Source organism: Melozone crissalis, unplaced genomic scaffold (genome assembly GCF_028551555.1).
Source record: "Melozone crissalis strain CALT ecotype California unplaced genomic scaffold, PUWL_Pcris_2 ptg000061l_1, whole genome shotgun sequence".
Taxonomy (NCBI): domain Eukaryota; kingdom Metazoa; phylum Chordata; class Aves; order Passeriformes; family Passerellidae; genus Melozone; species Melozone crissalis.
In genome coordinates this window covers 7,606,035-7,626,947 of record NW_026535839.1, presented here as the reverse complement: position 1 = coordinate 7,626,947, position 20,913 = coordinate 7,606,035, and the positions used below count along the sequence as shown (strand labels likewise).

Below are 20,913 nucleotides of genomic sequence, written 5' to 3'. Positions count from 1 at the left end.
AGGCTGCTCACCACCAGCACCCTCTGCATGCCCAGAGTCCTCCAGCAGCATTTGCTTCTCACGCCCTCAGTGCAGCAGCCTGGCCTGTGAGCCCAGCAGGAGCTGCTGGCACAAGGAGACAGCCCAGGAGATTTCCACGTTATCATGGCTCTCCATGAATGACTTTGAAGGGATTTAGAGATCCTACCTTCAGGAGACTGGCTGGAAGGGCACTGCCTGTGCAGGCAAGCTCGTTCCATCCAGTCTTTTATCCTGTAACTCTCAGGATCTCCACACAGCAGAGACAATCCAGAACCACCCTTGCCAAAGCCTCCTACACAAGGCCTGCAGGAAGGTCATTTCCAGCTACCAGAGCAATAAAGGAGGATGGGAAAACACAGCCTTTCCTATTGGATAAAGATGTTTATTCCAACCTACACATCAACCACCATTGTTTTCATTAATAAGTATTCAAATCTCATCCTGTTATGAGCTCCAGAATTACTTTTACTGGTTAGTTTACACAACATACATAATTACATTTCCATGAATACAAGCCCCATTTCCTGTCGTGCCTTTCCACCCAAAGAACCAGCTCAGCACTACATTAATGCATGGCTGGAGGCTGCCAAGGCCCTGGGAGCTGTGGGTGCCTCCTGACAGCAAGGAGCTTTGCCTGCACAGTGGGGAGCAGGAGCTGCACCTGCCATGAGCAGTAAACTGTTGTGCAAGGGTGCTGAGGGCTCCTGTGCACAACTGTGGGGCCCAGGGGAAGCTCCATATGCTCTGAGGGATCTGGGTGGTGCTGTCAGACAGAGGCTGCTTGGCTCTGCACAAGTGCTGGGGATGGGACAGTCCCTGCTGCCAGCCCTGCAGGAACACACATGCTGTCCCACAAGGCAGGGTTCCAGCAGCAGCTGCCAGGCACTCAGTGGAGCCACTCACACCAGCGCTTCTGGGTGCACTTGGAAATTTGCACAAGTGTCTCAATGCTTGGCAGGCTCCCTGGATTCCCTACCACTGGGGAACCAGGCACAGAAGAAAGGACACTCTCCACACATTTCAGCCACTGCAGGAGTTATCAGAGAGGCTTCAGTGAAGGAAACATGAGCTGAGCTTCACCTCCACATTCTGCTCATGCCAGCTGGAAAAGGGAGGATGGGGCAGAGAGAGAACAAATCTCAAGGTTGTGGTTTCTTTCCAACAAACAGAGCTCAGTGCAGCGGCTGCTCTGGAGCCAAATCCCCTCCACTCCTCTCAGCCCGTGCCCTCTCAGGGCTCCCAGCAGGGCCTGCCTGCAGGATGTTTCTGTTCCCTCATCTACACTGAGATGTGAATGATCCTCCAAGTTACAGGGTGGCAAACATCGACCTGGTGCAAGTTTCCCTCTCCTGGATGAGACATCAGCTCCTGCACACCACTGTTGCATTATGCACATCTCAAACTGCTCCAGCTCTGCATTAGCATTCTGAGGCACAGCTTCATCCTCCTGCTTCAGAGACCAGCCCCTGCTTTACATAAATCTTTAATGAAACGCTCTGCCTCAAGCACCGTGCCTAGGAACAAAAGGCAGAGTTGAAGGGAAAACAGTTTTACCTCCAAAAAACCAAAGCAGTTCTACAAATAGCACACAGAAATTACATTTGCTGCACCAATCTGGAGTCCCTGGAGCACCACTATAAAGAAGGCAGAGCACTGAGAAATGTGAGAAGCTGGGACAAGTGTAAGTGCTCTGCAGAAAGAGAGGCAGGAGAGCCATCCAGCTGAGCTTCATGCTAGAAACACAGCAGGACAGACCCAATCTCCCAGTGCTCATGTCTGGCTGATGCCCATGTGGGAGGTTGTGGAGCTGCAGGTGCCAGGCTGGCACCAAATGCTGCCCCAGCAATGCAACAGGTCCGGAGACTGATGTTAAAGCCTCGAGATTTAAAAACATGCACAAGTCTATCAAATTCCTATTCCCCAACCATAAGAGTGCTTATGGTTAATGCTGTCAAGTGTTTCAAGTGCTTCCCTCAGGAATTTAAAGGCTGTAAATGTTCATCACCCCCTGCCACACATGCTAAGTAGAAATAGGACTAGAAACTGAAACTGTACGGATCAGGATGAGGAATTGTTATTTTAAGATAAAACTAACAAAGTTTCATGAAACTAAAGATAAAATTGCAGGGGCTGGCAACACGGTGTGACAAGGACAGTGAGAGTCCTGATGCAAAACAGTGACCAGGAGATGCTACAAGATCCTCAGAGCTGGGAACCTGCAGTGCAAAGACATCCAGCATTTAGAGTTCACACTGCAACACTTTTCAAACTGCTTCTCAAAGCAGTCTATAGGAGTTAAGGCATGTATCTTCCATTAAACTTAATGGGAAATGTTTGCTTAAATCCTCAAGACTGCCTTGAAAACATGTATTTCAGATTCACAATCTGGACTGGATGCTTTATTTTAATTTTTAATATTCACATCTGCATGTAGGCCCCAGGTCAGTAAATCATTTAAATGTGTGCTTCAAAATGCAACAGCCAACAAAGCTACTCATGTGCTCAAAATTTAGTAAACATATAAACGTCCCATCCAGCAGAGATGGAGCTGCTCAGATGGTTCTGGGTTTTGCTGAACTGATGCCTGAAGCCTGCAGAGGCTGCCATGAGAAGTTCCATTTTGCCAACACGTATCACAAGGTTACCATGCTTAAAACTATAAATCAGGGGAAAGAGCAATGGCAGGGACGTGCTCAGAGACAGCCTGGTGTCTTGGAGACATTGGTGCACTTTGGCTTTCTCATCCACATTTTGGGCTCCCTAATCAGGGATCTGAACTGAGTTGAAAAACTGGATCCAATTGGATGTTTTTCAATTATGCTTTAATTTTCACTGAGCAGCAGGAATCCTAGGCTAGGTTTTCGGTATCACATAAACATCTGTGGAGAAGATTACAAATAAAGCACGAAAACTGTCCAAACACCCAAATCAGTACCATAAAATAACAGGAATGTGTTGTAGAACAAACCCTCCTCCCCAGCTAGATTTCAAATACCCAAGATACAAATGGCTCTGGCAATTCAAAATGCCTTCAGATTTGTTTCCCCTTTAGCTCCGCAGGGATGGGATGACCAGGGACAGGAGCTGAACTCAAGAACTTGAGCTGAAGGCCCAGTGATGGGCAGGGAGTGTTATGCCCCTTGGGATGAGGCATTTTGGGAAGGATCACCATGAATATTTGGGGCTAATCTCCAACTTGGGAACTGAGGTGTCTGAAAATGTAGAAGTATTTGGATCTCGCCATCAGCTTCTCACTCACCCCAGCCAGATTAAGAGTCTGACAATAAACAATCACTACATGCACCCAACATTTTAGCTTTACAGAGCCAAACTGCTATTTGTGGCTGCATTTTTATACTCATAACTCAAAATTAATCATATAAAAGCTCAGCAGTTTCCACTTGCAGTCACATCCAAGGTAAGAAGCAAGCAAGACAGCATTTGGATGTTAAACATGATGTGGTGTGACTGTGCAGAGGGTGCAGCAGAGATCCTGCTCTCCCACTGCTGCCTGTTGCTGTCCTTGCAGCTGGCAGAAGGTGGGATGGGGCTGTTCAATCTGCTGATCTAGCAGAGAATGAAAACACTGAGAGGTAAAAAACCCCTCCAAGGACTGCCCTGCCCCTTAGCAAAAGCAAACACTGCCCACAGAGTGAGCACAGGGAGCCTGGCGCTGTCAGTGCCACAGCTGCATGAGCCAAGGGGAGGGAGGAGATTCCCAGCTCCAGAATAAGGAGATTCCCTTTGGGCATCAGTTCATGGGCAGGGCAAAGCCTTCAAGCCACGCTCTCAGTGAGCAAGTGGCATCCAGCACATGTGGGGGAGGAGACTGCACTGTTGGATTTTGGCTCTAGCCAGCAGACACAGGCAGGCTTGCAGAGGAACACACAGCACCAGGGCAGGCAGAGATGCGCCCATAAAAATCCCAGCACGGGGCTCACAATCTGCGGGATTGCTCCCACAGCTGAGCCCAGGCACGCTCACACAGGGGGGCACATTGGGCCTCCCCTCGTTCAGCTGGGCCTGGACAAACCCTGCCAAGCACAGAGCACACACCAAACCCTCCCCACTGCCCGAAATCCTCCTGGTACCCTTGTCATGTGGAAGGATGAGCACATGTGAGAGAGGCAGGAGCTGCCCACATGCTGAGTGCTCAGTGCCTGGTGCTGCAGGAATAAGGAACATTTATTTGCATGGGGACAGACAGCAGGCTCATGCCAGCAGGTACCAGACACAGCAGCTCACAGCTGGACAGCTGCACAGACTCCCACCTCAGGCTGTGATCACAGCCTGGGCTGTGCCACACTGTCCTTGAGACACTCAGCGGGGCCCCACTGAAACCATCCCTTATCCTCTGCACTGGTGCTGCTGGCAGGCAGACAGCAAACTGCAGGGCTCTCTGCAGCCCTGAATTCCCATTCTCTTGCAAGGTTATCACCCTGGCCCTCCTGCTTTGGAATCCCCATCCTCCCACACACGCACAGACCCCTACTCCTACATTACAGCAAGGCAAGCACTCCCATGAACAGGTACTCTGAGCATGCCCCGCATAAAGAACAGGGCTCCCTGGAACTCATTTCTGTGTGAAAGACAGCTTCATTTTCAGAAAGAGCAGCTCATCTTGATCCTTCTGAGTAATTCCACTGATTGGAGCCACCGGTAGATTGCTCCGTGGCTCATTGATTAAGCTCAATGTGAATAATTGCATTACTGAAATAGATTGGCTCAGGCACCACTGAAGATAAGTCAGAGCAGCCAGGGGTGGCAGGAACAGTGCACCCACCTGCACAAGGGCCACCCTGGCACCCTGATTCTGGGATGACAGGACAAGGGGCCCATGTGGCTGCCCAGAGCTGACCTCCAGAAGGTCAGCAGCTTGCCTGCTCTTCCCCATGGCTGTATTTCACTCCCAAGTGGATGGGCCACTCCACACCGTGGCCCCAGACGTGGATTTGGTATGCATGACAGTGCTCCTGGGGGCAGTGCCTACACGGAGCAAGGCTAAACATGCTGACAAAGGCAAGGGAAGTGACCTGGAAATGACAAAGTGAAGCAAGGGAAAGAGCAAAGACGAGGTGGCTGAGGAGAAGCATCTGCACAGTTATTTCTGCAGAGCCCACTGAGGAAACGCAGCGAGGTTTGTCTGACACAGTTGGTGCAGTGCAGGCACTGCTGGATGTCTCTGCTGTGGGCAAAGCTCTGTGGATTGGCAGCCAGAAGATTAATCCTGCACCTTTCACAAGTGGTGGGGGCTATACACAGAATAAAAAACCAGCTACTTTAGTTTTCCATCACGTAGAAGATGATGTGGAACGGCAGAGACGCAGTGTCCTGAGCACAGTCCCAGCTTCTGGCAGCAAGCACAGGGCTGCCACACAACTCTGAGCAGCTTAAACTGTAATTCTCAAGGCTGAGGTCCCTTTTTCATAACAAGAAACAGCAGAAAAATTACTTTTAATATGCAGAAGGAATAATTTATAAAATTGAAGATGAAATCAAAAAATCTAAAGAGCTACTTTTATGATAGATGAGGTTTTAAACACCACATGCGAGGAGAGACTTCCCTTAAATAGGTGCCAGTTAATTAATGAGATTTGGTAAATGAGTGCATTTCCTGCACAACAAACTACAGGCTTCCACTTCCAGAGTACATTATGTTAAATTGGACAAAGGCCCATTATTCTGGAATAAAAGATTGCCCACTGGAGGGTTGACGCTGAAGTATTCCAAGAATATCTTCATCCAGGAATACAAGCTGTGTATTTGCAAGGGGAAACCAAGCAATCCTTAAAAACACCAATACCTCCTACAGGAGCTGGTACATTCAAAGATTTAGCACTTAGTTGTAAAAAAACCCACAGCAGCTCAGCCTGTTGGCATTACAAAAGCTCAGGAGACAGGGATGAGCTGCCTCCTGTGAGCAGAAGGCTCTTGGGACAGGTTTATGCTCTGCAGTATAAAGCAGTGAAGTGGCCCCATCACTGCACAGATCTCACATCTCACACCCTCAGCACCTGGGGAACACTGTGTGATGCTGGTTTGGATGGGGTTAACAGCATTTGTACTCCCACTGCAGGGTATGGACAGCACAGGCTCAGCATCCCCAGCACGGGGCACAAATCCTCAGTGGCCTTGGGCACCAGCAGCAAGGGTTGAGTGCACGGCTGGAGCAAACAGAAGTGGTGGAGCCCAATGGATACCTGCTCCCACTCCACTCTGGAGCACACAGCAGGGCAGCTTTCCATCAGAGCCCCCCAGACACCCTAAACCTGCTGGGAAAGGGCAGGGGCTTCACTAACAAGGTCAACAGCAGACAGACCAGTCACAAGTGCAGAGTGAGTTACCAGGTCTCTGCTCAGCTCAACCTGTAACACTCCCAAAGCCACTTCCTCCAAATTCCTCCCCAAAGTTTGCCTACAAAAAGCTTTACAGCCACAGGGTGCTCAGCCCAGATGAGGGGACACTCAGAGGGCTCCAAGGCAGGTAAGGCATTTGGGACAGACAGCACCCTGACCACACAACTCCAGGTGCTCACTCCCCAGGCCAGCTGATCATAACCCTCAGCAGACTCTGTGCTACTGATAAAAGACTATTTGAGTTGTTCTATGGAATAATAAGCACCAATCTGGCCACCTCAGGAACAACTCTGAGCACTCTCACTACAAAGAGTCAAAGTCAACTCACCAGGATGCCCAGCTCTTGACTTTCATTATGGAAAATTATTCACAGCAGAAGTGTCACTTCAGCAGTGTACAAATTTTTGTCACCATAAATATTTTCATGTCATTACTTTCTTTCTCTTATACCTGCGGAGTCTTAGACCACACTGATTTTACCTGTGCAAAGCTTTTCCCAGACAGAGGACAATCTTCAACTTCCTGGAACACAGAGCAAAACTCACAGGGACCCTCTCCAGACCTTTACAAAGATGTATTAAGAACATCTCACAGCACTTTCAGTGATTTTTCCCATTTCCTAAAATTCATTTTCCTTTCCTACCAGAAGACCCATCTCTGCACACACTCCACCTTCAGTACAATCAATAAATTGATAAAGAAGAGAATGCCTTGCCATACATCTTTTTACTGCTGACTTCTCCCTATGGCTGTTTGAACTGAGTCCATTCTAAACCCTTAACTGTATTTCTGTACCAATGATTTCCAATTCAAAGGCTTTGCTTTGTCAATTACACACATGCATGCACACACCTACATGTGCATCTTCTGTTAATGCTTTAAGCAATACTTGAATCCTTTAATATTCTCTTCAAGGCCTTTTACAATTTTCCCCACAATGCTATTCAGACTAGCAATTAACCCCCCTGAAACACCACTGCTACCTAATGCTCTTCCAGCAGCACTCAGAGACAGGACATTGTGACAGAAAAACACATTCACGTCCTCACACGCGCTTGTCCACAACCATGTTTTTGTTAACTTATCTAGGGATGAAAATCACAGCTCTGCCTACCCTGCTCTGGTTCGGTAGCTCAGAGCAGGAGTACAGAGTCATGCTGGCACAATCATCACTCTTTCTCCAGGGATGTTTGGCACAGCCAGTGCCATCAGTTAATGGGGAAGCTGCCACAGACAGGACACAGCTGAGGTCTCCAAAGGGCTTTTCCTCCCTGCAGCTCCTGCCCAGACAGCTGGGGAAGCTCCACAAGTGGAGACTCAGGCACACAGACATTGCTCAGAGCCTCAGTTCACAGTCAACCTTCCAGGGACCTACTTGTGTATCTGTGGAGTCTCCAGGAACAAACTGGTTCTCACCTGTTTGTCAGGAAACCAAGAGTAGAAAGTGTCCATCCCACAAGCCACGGCTGCCCAGGTGCTCCTGCTACTCCAGGTGGGTTTTAAATTGAAGTTCACCTGCAGTGACCAGTTTGGAAAAGTATTCCCTAATGTGTCTATGGGGAAAAATACAGATTTCTGCTTAAAAACTGAGACTTTTCTGATCAAAGGAACTGGAACTTCTATACTACATAAAAAACAACAAATCAAAATACACTTTTTCCTATTACGAGCATGAAAAAAAAAGAGAAATCTTCCTACATAAACATGATAGAACAGACACTCAAGTCACATACTAAGCATTTTTCAGTGGTTTGGGAAAGAAAAGAAATACAAAACATGAAGTTAATATTCTTACTGGAATGAGATGAAAGATATCATTTTACGCCCTACTTGAAACATCATAGTAATTTTCATCTTCACCAATAAAAATAAATCAGCAGCTGATCTTCCATGCATTACAATTACCATTTCATGCAACAGCCACAATGCTTCTGAGATGCATTTGTCCTTTGGAACTCCTGCCACAAACAGAGCTGAATTTGGGGACTGCCAAGTGCACAAATTTATAACATCAATTCTTTGAGGACATTGTCATGTAGAAAATGCAATGTGGGCAGCTAGAGAGAAGCATCCAGAGAAAAGCATCCGACCCTGAGTAAAGATTTTTGAGAGGAAAATAATTAGAACCGAACAACTGAAAAAAGAAAAAGTCATCTTGCATGGCACCAACTGTTGGGTGGCCAGCAGAGCCCTGTTTGTTTCAGACTCCTCACCCAGACAGGAATTAATGAATTCCCAAGCAGCCCCCCCTGCCTGCAGCTCAGCCTCTTGCAGAGATGCTCATTTGCAGAGCACGACACAACGTGCTGTTAGACAGGAGAGGTTCAACATTCATTAACCAAAAGAGCCCCCACCTTGTGCTGCTGCTGCCTGCGGTACAAATCACCCATCCTTGGGTTTTATCAATGCTGTCACTCACTGTCCCAGGAACCTGAGCCTCGAATGCAGCAGCACCCCCAGCCCTCAGCTGGGGCATTGGCACAGCCAGAGCCCAAAGCTGGGAACCTGCACCCACTCTTTGGGCAACTCACACAGAAAATGCTGGAAACACAAGAGGTTTAATCCCAAATTTGCATATAGCAACTTATACTTGCAATAGTTCACTGCTAAAAAAGGAGCCACATGAAAAGGAGGAATTGAAGCAGGCAGCTGCATGTTGGGAAATTTACTCCAAAGCCTCCCAGGAAGCCTATGGAAGCCTGCAGCACACGCTTTTCTTTTACAGCCCAGGACAGCAATACATTCAACTGTGCTAAAGCAGAAGTGTCAGGCAGGCACAGAGATTTAAGGAGATAATACAGTGAAGGCTCAGGGACTAGATAAAATCATAAAAAAGATGCAGGGAAAAGCTGCTTCTTGCTTGCTCTTTGCTATCAGTTGTCCCTTTGTATTGGATGGGGAGGGCAGAGCACAACAGCTCCAGCAGGAGGGGTGGCTGGGGTAACATTGTCCTTGGCTGCCCAAATCCAAACCCAGCTTGTCCCTGAGCACCCCTGCTCTTCTGGCTCAAAAAACCAACTCTGGTCACCAATGCAAACATCTGCACCCACAGTACAGGGCACCAGATGTACAGGGGTGCAACCTGCTCCAGTCAGGTGGAAATCTACACTGCTTTAGAGGCTGACCACAGCCTTGGATTCTGCTGTGTCTGCTGAGCTCTGCAGCACGTCCTGGCAACACACAGATTATCCAAGAAGCTCAGTAAAACATGGCTAAGGTAGAGACCCAACAGCACATAAACTGCCAAAATAAAAAAACCCAAAACAATCACTCTGCTTTCAGATATCTGGAAGCTATGCAGAAAAGATCTTCATGGCCATCTGCTTGGTGCCTGTAAGCACTTGGTCCCACAGGTCACACTGGGAAGTCCCAGCAAACTGGAAAGCCCCACAGCCACCCATCCTCCAGCAGCACTTGGGCTGAAATTGCCCCAGAACTGGAGATGCCCGGTCACACTCTGCCTCTGCTGGGAGCCTGGAAATGCTCCCTTCAGGGCCCTGGAAATGCTCCCTTCAGGACCCTGCTTGCCCAACTAGGTTTGTCACTGTCTCCCAAATAACTCACAGGAATGTCTTTCATTTTTCAAGCGGTGCCATCAAACATGGGGCTGCACACATCACAAACACTGACATATTTCACTAAAACAATCCAGCAGCAGCATATGGGGAGTATTTATGCAGGCCTTTATTATTATTTATGGAAGGTAAACGACCCTCTCCAAGTGGTGACTTGTGGTGACAGCACCTTTGTTTTTAGGAAAAAATATACCAAGAGGGGAGGGTTGGAGGCTTTGCAAGTCTAACCCATGGGTACAAATTCCACCAGTTCCTGTCCAGGAAAAAACCCAAGCATTCTCTTCTTCCCATTTTTATTGTCATTCATCTTACAAGCTGGTCTTATTAAACTTGTTACTCAACACAGTTATTAGTAGAAATAAAATATATATAAATAAAATTCAGGCATTTGCTATAATTAAGTCTTCTTAAGTGTTATTTTACTAGTTGGGGTGGAGCAATTTTGTCACGATTGAACTGTTGAGGAACAATTAAGCAGAATGCAGCTTTAATTCCTTCCTGATCTCCTGACAAAAGCCAACACACATTCAAACTCGTGTGAGAGAAACCAACACCAATTAGAGCAATGTGACATTGCACGTTGTCTCACCAGGTGAGAAGCCAAGCTGGGATGGTACCGAAGCGCTGGAGCTTTAATGGGTGCCAGCAGCAATGCCCTGGGCAGGGGCAGTGCCAGGTCTGTGCCAGGGGCTTGTTTGCCCTCCCCAGGAAGGACTAAGGCACCCTGTGGCCCAAGGATGAGCGATGCACAACTCGTGGAACCAGTCTGGATTTTAGGGTGCCAGCACTTCACTCTTGAGCTCTGACACATCACCCATCAGCCACTGGATGAGTCCCAGAATCTCCCTGTCCCTGTTTCTATCACAAGTGGAGACCAGCACATCTCCAACATGGAAGGACACTTTGATAAATGCAGTAATTATCACCAGACACCCCACCCAGCCAGCAAGAAAATCAAGGCCATTCATTTGCCCACCTAGTTATAAAACTACCACCAGAAAACTCTGCAAATCAAGCCCCTGGAATCTGATTTAATTAAATCAATGAGAATCATATCATTAATTCATCAGAAAGCTCAAAGCTAATAGGAAATTGTTTCTATCGACTACAAACTCCTTCCAGGGAGCTGCCTGGCGGTGCCCCTGCCGTGGAACTGCCCAGCTGCACCTCTGCTGCTCCATTTGTCATCTCAATGCACCATTTGTTCCTCCCAACACAGATCAGCTTTCACAAAGCAGTTGTCATGCTTCTCCCAGCCCCTGCCATACCAAGCACTTTGCACATTCCCCTCCACACGTGCTCATAAAAATCACTCGCGGTAAGAGCTTTTAGATGGGGCTTGTCAAAACACCAGGATGGAAGGTGTGCAGGAGAGAACCTCCAGTTTCTTTTGCTGGAATGCCCAAACACACAGCCTGGTACCAACAGGCTTTTCTTTCCTCAACATACCCCTGGGATGTGGCTGTAAAGAAGAATTCTGACAGGAGGGAAGGGAGACACAACAACCTTAAAAGGAAACTTCACACATGTAAAAGCCTACAAAAGGTAAAACCTGTCAAAGAAGCCATCAGGCAGTGTTTTAAGGCAATTTGGAAATACAGTTTCAGTGGCTGGTTGAACACCTTTAGAATACAAATATTCAGCAGGCTATTTACAGTTCAAGGGGAAAAGTTTCCACTTTTCCCAACCCATAGCAAGCAGAGCAGAGTCTATTCTCAGTGAGGAACATAAATTTTGAGCAACTCCAAAAGACATGAAGAAGCCATGGGCTTTATCTCAATTTAACTGATTTCAGGAAACTTAAGCAATACTCACGACGAGGGCTCTCCATCTCAAAGACACTCAAACCCTGCTAGACCTGCTATTGTGTAGACAGCAATTGCTGATTTATTGACTGCATAGAGCTGTGGATCAAGCCTCAGTATTTGCTAATATCTCTTCTGGAATTGGCCTTTAATGGCCCGATTCAACTGCTATTAGTGAGAAAGGAGCAATGCCCCTTTCCTTCAACAGAGTTGGACCAAGTTGTATCACTTAGCAGCTGAACTGGAAAAATATAACATTTGGACCAATTAAGCTTTACTGATAGGATATTTAGCACACATTTCATCTGATATGAAAACCTCAAATCTAGGGCTATACCAAAGAAATTACAGTACGGTTTCCAGATGAAAAAGAAAGGTGTTGAGAATTGGAAATTCCCCTCTCGTTCCCTTGGGTGCAATTCAGAAGTTACCCTGGCGAGCCCAGGGCAGCTCCAGGAACATAAATATGAAGTGACAGGGAAATCCAGCCTACTATTCACATCACATATTCCATGGTTCTTTCTATTTCACAGTAATACACCAAGTTAAGCTGCTTATTAGATGGGCACATTCTCCTAACCACAGCCAGGCTTGTATGTTATGTTGGGCTTGCCATCAGTACTGACCGCCCTTTAATCCTAATTCTGCTGTCATTTGTGGTTCCACTTCAGAAGATCCTTGCTTTAATTCACAAATGGGATCGCTGTTAGCACTGCTGCAGCCCAGAAGAGAGGTATGTGAGAAATGCCATCCCTGTAACCATCCCTATTTATACAATCCTCCTGCACATTTGTCTAACAATCTATACTTTCAAATACTTCTGTTGGCCTACAGGATGTTGTGGCATATGCTTCCAAGCCCCACAGCACACCCTTTAGCAAATAATGACCTTCCTAAAATGACCTGGTAACAGCTAATAACTGCCATAAAGCATAAAAAGGCTGTGATACAGAAGGTCTTTTATGGAATGAAAAAAAAACCCCCGAATTTTTATTAGCAGAATCGCTAATGGACAGAGTTCTCATGTGATCCATTTACTTTTAGGAAATGCCTGGTATCAGATAATGAAATTATCTCACAAAACAAAAACAACCCCCAAACCAGCACTTTCAAAAAGCACACTGCAGTCTGGCAGCTCATGAATGAAACACTCCGTAGGTGTTCGTGTACATTTATAATTTACTACACCACATTAAGAAGTAAGACAACTGCAAACGAGAAGCTGCTGCTCTCCCAGCTGTGTACACTGTGCAATGATACCTTCCACCAGGGCTCAGCCCTGCTACCAGCCTTCCAGTTGGGAGACAGACAGAACGATCCAAAGGATCCAAATCAGCTCCAGCAACCGAGTAACAAATGGCAGCAACTCTGCCTTCATAAATTTCTGAATCAATATGCACTGAAATGCTGATTAGTGTGTGCACATGCCAGGAGCAGAAGCAGAAATCACACCCCTGATACAGAGCAGCACACCTGCTCCAGACCTTGCTTTCATCCTGCACCCCAAACTTGTATAAAATCACTGCTAATCTCACACAGAGGAGATATCCATATCTGGCAGCTCACGTAGCACCAGGTTCAGCCCTTCTGGAACAAAGCACCAAACTCGGCCACTCACACACCTAGCTTTACACATGTTCCCAGCTCAGAGACAAATCTCCAGGTGCAGTTTTCAGCACGTAATTAATCCTACAAAACACAGCAAGACAAGCTTTCCTTTATGGCCTCAGCAGGAGAAGACTCAATGCAGCTGCATGGAAGTGCCTCACAGGATATTTCCTACAACACTTTCCGCTGCTCTTGATCTTCCTACCTGAATTTCTCCATTGGACCCACTGTTTGCAGTTGCCCCTGTAACCCTGGTGAATTATTCTATGCTGGCTCATCCCAATGGCTGAACCATAAGTGACCCATGTAACTCTTTCTGCACCCAGATAAGGAGGCTCTGCAGAGTTTCAGCTCCATGAACAAGTTGACAGATTTGAACGAAGTGATGGAAAACACTGCAGATCTCCACAGTCATCTTTTCTCTCTGCAGATCACTGACTGCACTCAGCATCTTGTCTGTGTTCCAGTTTCAGTGCAGCTGAAGTCTCCTGGCAGCACTCCAGGGACAGCCATGGATCCCTGATTCCAGGGACCTTCCCCAGCCCACAGGGCACAGCAGGGACTGTCTGAAGACATTCCTTGCCCATTCCATACCCCTGCATGATCCCACTCCAACACCCTGTCCCGAGCTCCAGCCCTGCAGAAAGCATCAGGGCCTTTCGACAGCACCCATGTGGAACATCCCAACTTCCTGCACTTGTGGCTTTCCCTTCTGTTTGTTTTTAAGCTGAGGAACGTGATCCCTGAGCCAGGTGACCAGGCTGAACATGGTGTAGGATGTTTATGCACATGCATTGGAACAGCCTACACCACGTTCAAAAGTGCTGTAATCAGGAAATGAGCCATGAAATGTGTAAGCGGCGGCACATTAATAATCTGGTTTATAGCTTAAATTAGAATCTTTGGAATTTCACAGCCAGACACTTTTAAATAGGTCAAAAAATGCTGTAATCACACTTAATGATCACACTGTGATGTGCACGGCATCAGAGCTGGGAGTGAGGAAACCTGAGCAGAATGGATATGAACTACTGGCACACTCAAAAAAGCATTTAGCAAACCTCAAGAACAAAACACATAGCTCAGGCACCAAGTTTTTTATCTTTTGATCCTGCTCTTCAGAAATGAGGTGTGAGATTTCATGTGATCACAGACAACAAATGCTGTTCTCTGCATTTCCATTTTAGTTAGCACTGCAGATTAGCAAAGAATTTGACCACTTGCAAGTGGTGAGAATTCAGTGATGTTAACAAAGCCTTCCCCATCTGAGAAACACAATTTTCTATCGTCCCTGCCCACGCATGTGTCACCCCCAGTGCACAGACTTGAAACACATTCCTGGGTATCAGCATTTGGGTTTCTTTTAAAGGAAAGAACAAGAATCCACAGATCAATCTCAGTAATCTTTTAGTCTCCAAACCAGGGAAACCCTTCACAATTTTGCTATATTTAGACACATGCTTACATTCTCTCTACACCAACTTGATTTCAGGTATAATAAACCTGATGTTAAAATTGAATAAAGAATGAGAGTTTCAGCAAAAGACACAATCATTGACTAATTAATCCAGTCCTGTCAAGCTACTGAGGCATAACCAAAAAGGCAAACTAGAAAAAAAAATCTGCTATATTCTGTGAAAACAAAGTCAATGTTTGTCTACTGCAAAAGTACAAAGTCAGCAGGGGAGACTACTTGGAAGCTTGTAAGAAAGCAGTAGAGAAATGTTTTTTTGGTTTCTTTTTTCCTCCAGTCAAACTGGGCTTCTCCTAAAAAACAAAACAAGGCAAAAGATGAAAGGCCTTCTCTTCTGAAGCCAAAGATGAAGAATACAAAGAATATTAATGACTAACAAGTCTTTCTGCAAATGCCATGAGCTTAATTGTAGAAGGGACTAAAAGGAAGAACAGCACTGCTATTAACTAATAAGTTTCTGATCTAACAAGCAGTGATGAAGGCTGATTGGTCATTTATAGAAGGGAATATTAGTTCAGAAGAACACAGGTTCCCTACAGAGGATGAAAGGAAAGAAGAAAAGATGCCATTATATACATGAAAAGCTCAGGATGGCTCATTTACCCAACACATAAAGGTAGTAAATTCCCAATTAGGGCTTGTCTGTCCTTCACATGTTTGTGTGTGCAGGTACAGCAGATGTCTGTCTTGCGGAAAACTTGAGAATTGGTGCAAATTTGTCACCAGCCTTATATTACAGAACACTGGATTTTGATGAATTGCATTTCCTAAAGGAAAAATTCAACAAACACAGAACCATGCTTTTGTCACAGCAAAGCCTTATTTCTGGACCCAGTACACACAGGACACAGTTTCCCAGTGTCCTGGAATCTTGCAATGGCCCAGGAGGGTCCCATGGACCAGGGCCAAGGGAGGGAGGCACTGCCCTCTCACCTCTGCACAAGCACAGCGAGACCAGTGCAAAGCATGTCCTTCCATGCTTGAAGTTTGCCCATTCTCTTTCAAGAAATTCTTCTAATTTGAGCAAGTGAAACACAATAAAACCAGGAAGATGAAAAACAACCGGCTCGGAGCCAAAAGTGACACCACGCCAAGTTCAGATTTGGAAACTGATTCATTTGCCAGCTCACAGGCACACACACCTAGAGTGCCTATATTTATACACATGGACTCAGGCTCCCTGTTTGGTACAGGCACTATGAATGTTTTTAAATCAGCAAGAAATCAAGAATCACAGTACTTAGAGAAGATGGAAAAATTCCCTTTTCTCTAAGCTCAGATTAGAGGAGTCTTGACGCATCAGCTCTGCCTGGGGCACCCAGCAAAGCTGAGAGCCAGCACGGACACAATTCACTCAGATTCCTTCCCTTAACAGGCCACTGCTCACTCTGCAGACAGGCTGTGTTCTGCACTGCAGCCTCATCCAGCAGAGGACATGAGAAGCTTCTGTGTCAGGATGGAAATCTGGGGAGCATTCTGGCAGTGAGAGAGTTGGCAATGCTGGACCCATCACTGCCAGAGAGCCCCAGTGCTGCTGCCCCTTCCAGGCTGGCAATTCACAGCCCCACGTTCCATGCCCAGCTTTGTCCAGAACCCACAGCGGTCTCAGGAGATCACCAAACTCCCTCAGCATCCCCTCATGGAAAAGGGGGATAACAAAATGTCTCAGCAGCACCACAAAGGTTTGTTAATGCTTGTAAGCACTTTGTAGATAAGCAACATCAAGACAGCAGTCAGCAGAGGGATTTGGGGCACAGACAGACATAAATCCAAAGCACTCATATCATATATTCCTTTCAGACAAGCATAGCAGCAGATCAGCTCCCTGCATTTAGTGGTTGTGGGCTCCATCCTCTCAACAGACTGAGCACTCTGCCTTTGATCCAAAAAATGAGTCCGTGGAGAATATTCACATGTTTAATGTTAATCATATGCTTAAATTCTCTGAATCTATAAAGAGAGTAAAAGAGAAAAGTGCTCCCCAGCTCCAAAACAAACACAAATTCCCAGAAGTTATATTTAGGACATGAGCAAACATTTGGCCAGCAAAGGAAAAGCCTTCAGTATACACCTGCTAAGCTTTTGCATCCCTCAGGAAACCTGCAGGTGGGAAAAGTGTCCAGAGTGAGTTTGCTTAGACAAAACCTTTTTAAAATAACCAGCATGGTGATATTTGAAAGAAGCATCCCAGAGCATGGTGACCTACTATTCTTGCACACACAAGCAGTCCTTGAGCAAGGAAATCAGAAAACAGAATAAATGAAATTAATTAAGAAATTCACCACACAGATTTGAACTTCTGACTGGGAATTTATAGTTGCAAAAGAATGCATGCATTTATTAACTGTCTGCTGTAAGAGAAGAGGCTCTCCTCAGAGGACAGGCACTGCCACCCAGCCCTCACAAGCTCCATATGTCTTCAGCAGCACCTAGAAAGCATCTTCTCATAACTGTATCAGAAAGGAACAACACTGAGCAAAAGGAATGGAACCCCCTTAAAGCCTTGTTCCTTTTCAGCACATGCTGCTCTCACATCCTCACTATCTGAGACATCTAACTCAATTTACATCCTTCTAAACTCCTGGGCTAGCTGATGGCTTGGGGCCACCAGTGTGCTAAATCAGCTGGCCAGAGTGCCCAGGAGTCTCTGCTCCTGCACCAACCCCACCCTGACCATTCCTGGTGATGGATCAGGTGTGTGGAGAGAGGGCAGAGCTCCTGTGGTGCAGGTGAGCTGGGCAGAGCGAGCAGGGAGCCGCAGTGCTGGGATCAGTGAGCTCCAGAGCAGACACTCCTGCAGAGCAGAGCACTCCCAGCTGCAGCCTGGACACAGCCCTGGCCAGACGAGCATGAGCAGCACAAACACAGGGCTGGCTCCCAGAGATGATTTTCAAACCCTGCTAGACAAGCATGTACAGCAAGAAAAGCCTCAGGCAAGCAAAGGGCCACTATGCAGAGCTTCATTGCTGTAGCAGAGCCATAAACATCATCCAGCTTACTCACAGCAACATCACCTTTTGCCAGCCATGTGAAACACTGGACAAATCACTCTCTCACCAGCATAAATTGTCCAAGAAGTTAAATAAGGGTGTTAATTATTGCTAAGGATTTTAAAAGAATCTTTCAAGATTTCTGCCCTCAAATTTGATTAAAAAATGTTGTAAATATTTTCAACCAAATATCATCAGATGAAATTGACTTGATGGTATAAAAGAAGCATTTTCTTAAGTAAAGGCTTTTTGAGAAGTGTGTTGTATTCTAACAGTAGACAGCACTTTTACCTTAATAAACCAGAGGGAGCTGTATTAGTCACACCTTACAAATGGTTAACAAGGTGTTTATCTTCCTAGTTTGGCTGAATTAGAACCACACAAAATGCCCTGACTCAAAGGAGGCAGAACAAATCCCTACCTTCACCTGCCGTGAGGGATGGAATTAGAATGCCGGGTGAGGCTCTAAGGAGTCCAAGGGAAGTTAAGACATCATAAGGAATCCTGGTTATACTTCTCCACCTCCTTTGCACGACACTTTGCTGTCCCAAGGTTTGCAGACACTACAAAGCAACACAAAGTTCACTGCTGTTGCAGTTATCAGCATGACCTGGCAGACCCCACCTCTGGAGAGGGCTGAAAGCCTCAGACTACACATCCATGACTTTTTTTCACCAGTTTCCTGGAGGAGAAAGCACTGTCTCCTATGACGGGGTAAGCTCCAAGACTGTGCAGTGTAGGGCATCTCTCACAATAAGCTCAGACCTCTCTGGTGCCTTTGCTTTGTTCAGAGCCTCCATCAACATCACCCAGGACTTCATTAGCAGGCACTTTCCCCTGGCCAGAGCCTTGACTCTCTTCCTTTGCTCCACCACTTCTTCCTTGAAGTGCACAGAGTGTAACAAAGACATGCACTCCCCATCCTCACTCCTGCACCAAGCCATCCTCCCCATCCCTCAAAGGCAGCCCACCCTTGCTCCCATCCCTAACAAAACAGGGAGATTCAAAGAGTCCTGGGAAACAGAGCAGCAGCAAGGGGCATCTTGCAGTGCTCAGAAGGGCAGACACACCTCCAGGTGCAGCACAGAGCACAGGTGTCCCGCAGCAAGAGCTGAACCTGGGCAAGGACTGCTGGATGCACCTTTTCAGCCACACTGGCTTGAGAGCAATAATTATATTCCAGTCTCATTTCCTCCTGATCTACAGCTCTAACTCCTTAGTGACTCCTATGAAGCCAGTTCCCAACTGTGGTACCACTCTGGGTGTTTGCCTTAAATAAAGAGCCCAGAAAGCCACAAATACCTGCCCAGGAAATTTCTCCTGTGAAATACAAATGCCAGTATTTCAGGTGTCAGGAACATCATATGATGTTGGATCCAAGCTTCCAACAATGCGCCATCGCCACCCTACTCAACACATGAGCAGAGACCATCAAGTCCAGAGGATACAATCAAAGCCGAAATGGTTCCTCCTCTGCACTTCTCTCTTTCCTCGTCATCTCCCAGTGTTTAATGCTGTGCCAGAGGGAGCAGTGCCCAGTGTGGGTCCTCAGACAGCCACCAGAACGCCCGAGGCTGTGCGATGTCACCCAGGAGCACGGCGGGCATTAAAGGCACTCGGGCTGAGGAGTCTGTGCAGCTGCTCCCCTGCCCTGCTAATTGGGTACTGCGGACACGCTCACGCCGTGAGCGCATCTCTGACATAACACAGCATGACAATTCTTCCAGAGTCACAGAAATGCAGAGCATACAAATAAACCTGAATGCTGAAACCATTTCATTGTTCATAAGAATATGCACGCTGCACCTGTTACGACCAAGGGCACTGTCTGCGCCTTGGAGCTGATTATTCCAGCCTCTAACAAGCCTGTCTTGGAGGACTGTCAAACTCCAGGAGTTAATAAAGCACAGCAAAATTATTTTGCAAAAAGAAATCATTACGGAATATACAGGGGGAGAGGTCTTTAAATGTAAGGTAAAGAAAACAATCCTCAAACTGACATTCTCCTCTCAGGTTCCCACAGCCGCTGAGTCAATTTAAATCAAATTCACTGAAACAAAATAACTCTAAAATTGATACCGGTAAAGTCCTACCCGGAGACAAATGCTCGGGAGCCCAAGTGCAGCCGCAGCCCGGGAGTCCCGATAGAGGAGGGCAGGAGCGGGGAGCGCTCCCCAAGCCCCGTCCGGCGGGAGGGAGCAGCGCTCCCGCAGCCCCGAGAGGAGCCGGGGAAGCCGGGGAGCAGGTGGCAGAGCCGGTCCCCGCAGCCCAGCCCGCCAGCAGGTGAGGAGCACCGGGCCGGGGCTGATTTTCGGTGGGGAGAAGGAGCCGGAGCAGCGCAGCGAGGAGCGGCGGCTGCGGCAGCGCGGGGCGGGCAGGGCGCGGCGGAGGGACGGGAGCGGCACTCACCGAGCTACGCGCGGCTGCTGCTGCTGCTGCCCCCGCTGCCGTCCATGGGGGCGGCGGGCGGACGGGAGCCCGCTGCGGGCCACAGCCGCCCCGCGATCCGCCGCATCTGCCCGGCGCCGCCGCCGCCGCGGAGGAGGAGGATGAGGAGGAGGAGGAGGAAGAGCGGAGCGCGCCGCCCCGGAGCCCCGCACAGCCCGGCCGCAGAGCGCCGCCTGCCTGCCTGCCTGCCTGCCCGCCGGGATGGGATGGATGGATGGATGGGATGGGAGCGGGGGGGCCCGGCCGCGGGGGCAGGTGCAGCCGCCCGGGGCGGGGGGCGGCGCGGAGCCGCAGTCGGAGCTGGAACCGGAGCCGGGCGCGGCCCCGGGGCGGCGCAGCTGCCGGAGCCGTGCGCGGAACGGGGGCGAGGAGCGGCTGGAAGCGCCTGTGTGTAACGTGGCCGGGCACGAATCCGCCCCGCGAGGGCTTTTAATGAAGTACAGATGTTCCCTAATATAATTATATCGTCCTCTCGCCGATAATTGGCTTTGGCAGGCGCGCTGATCGAATCCCCCCGCGCCGCTGCCGTGCGCTCCCCCCGCCGGCTCCGCACCCGGGCACTGCCCTGGGGACCCCGCACGGCCTGGCCCCGCTCCTGCCCACAGACACCTGCGATTATTTCGGCTCACAGCAGGT

General features: G+C 47.9%; 1 protein-coding gene across 2 annotated transcripts in view; it reads right to left on the bottom strand.

Annotated features, from left to right (window-relative positions):
• The window catches only part of RASGEF1C (RasGEF domain family member 1C), a 65,460-nt gene extending 45,081 nt beyond the window's left edge, over positions 1 to 20,379 (bottom strand). The window contains exons 1-2 of one of the 2 annotated variants that reach the window (XM_054287807.1): positions 20,239 to 20,379; positions 18,251 to 18,392 (exon numbers count right to left, since the gene is read on the bottom strand). The gene's annotated coding sequence lies outside the window, so the exon portion shown is untranslated. The remainder of the gene's footprint in view (positions 1 to 18,250; positions 18,393 to 20,238) is intronic. The other variant, XM_054287808.1, reaches the window with a different exon arrangement.
• Between the last annotated feature and the right edge of the window lie 534 nt (positions 20,380 to 20,913).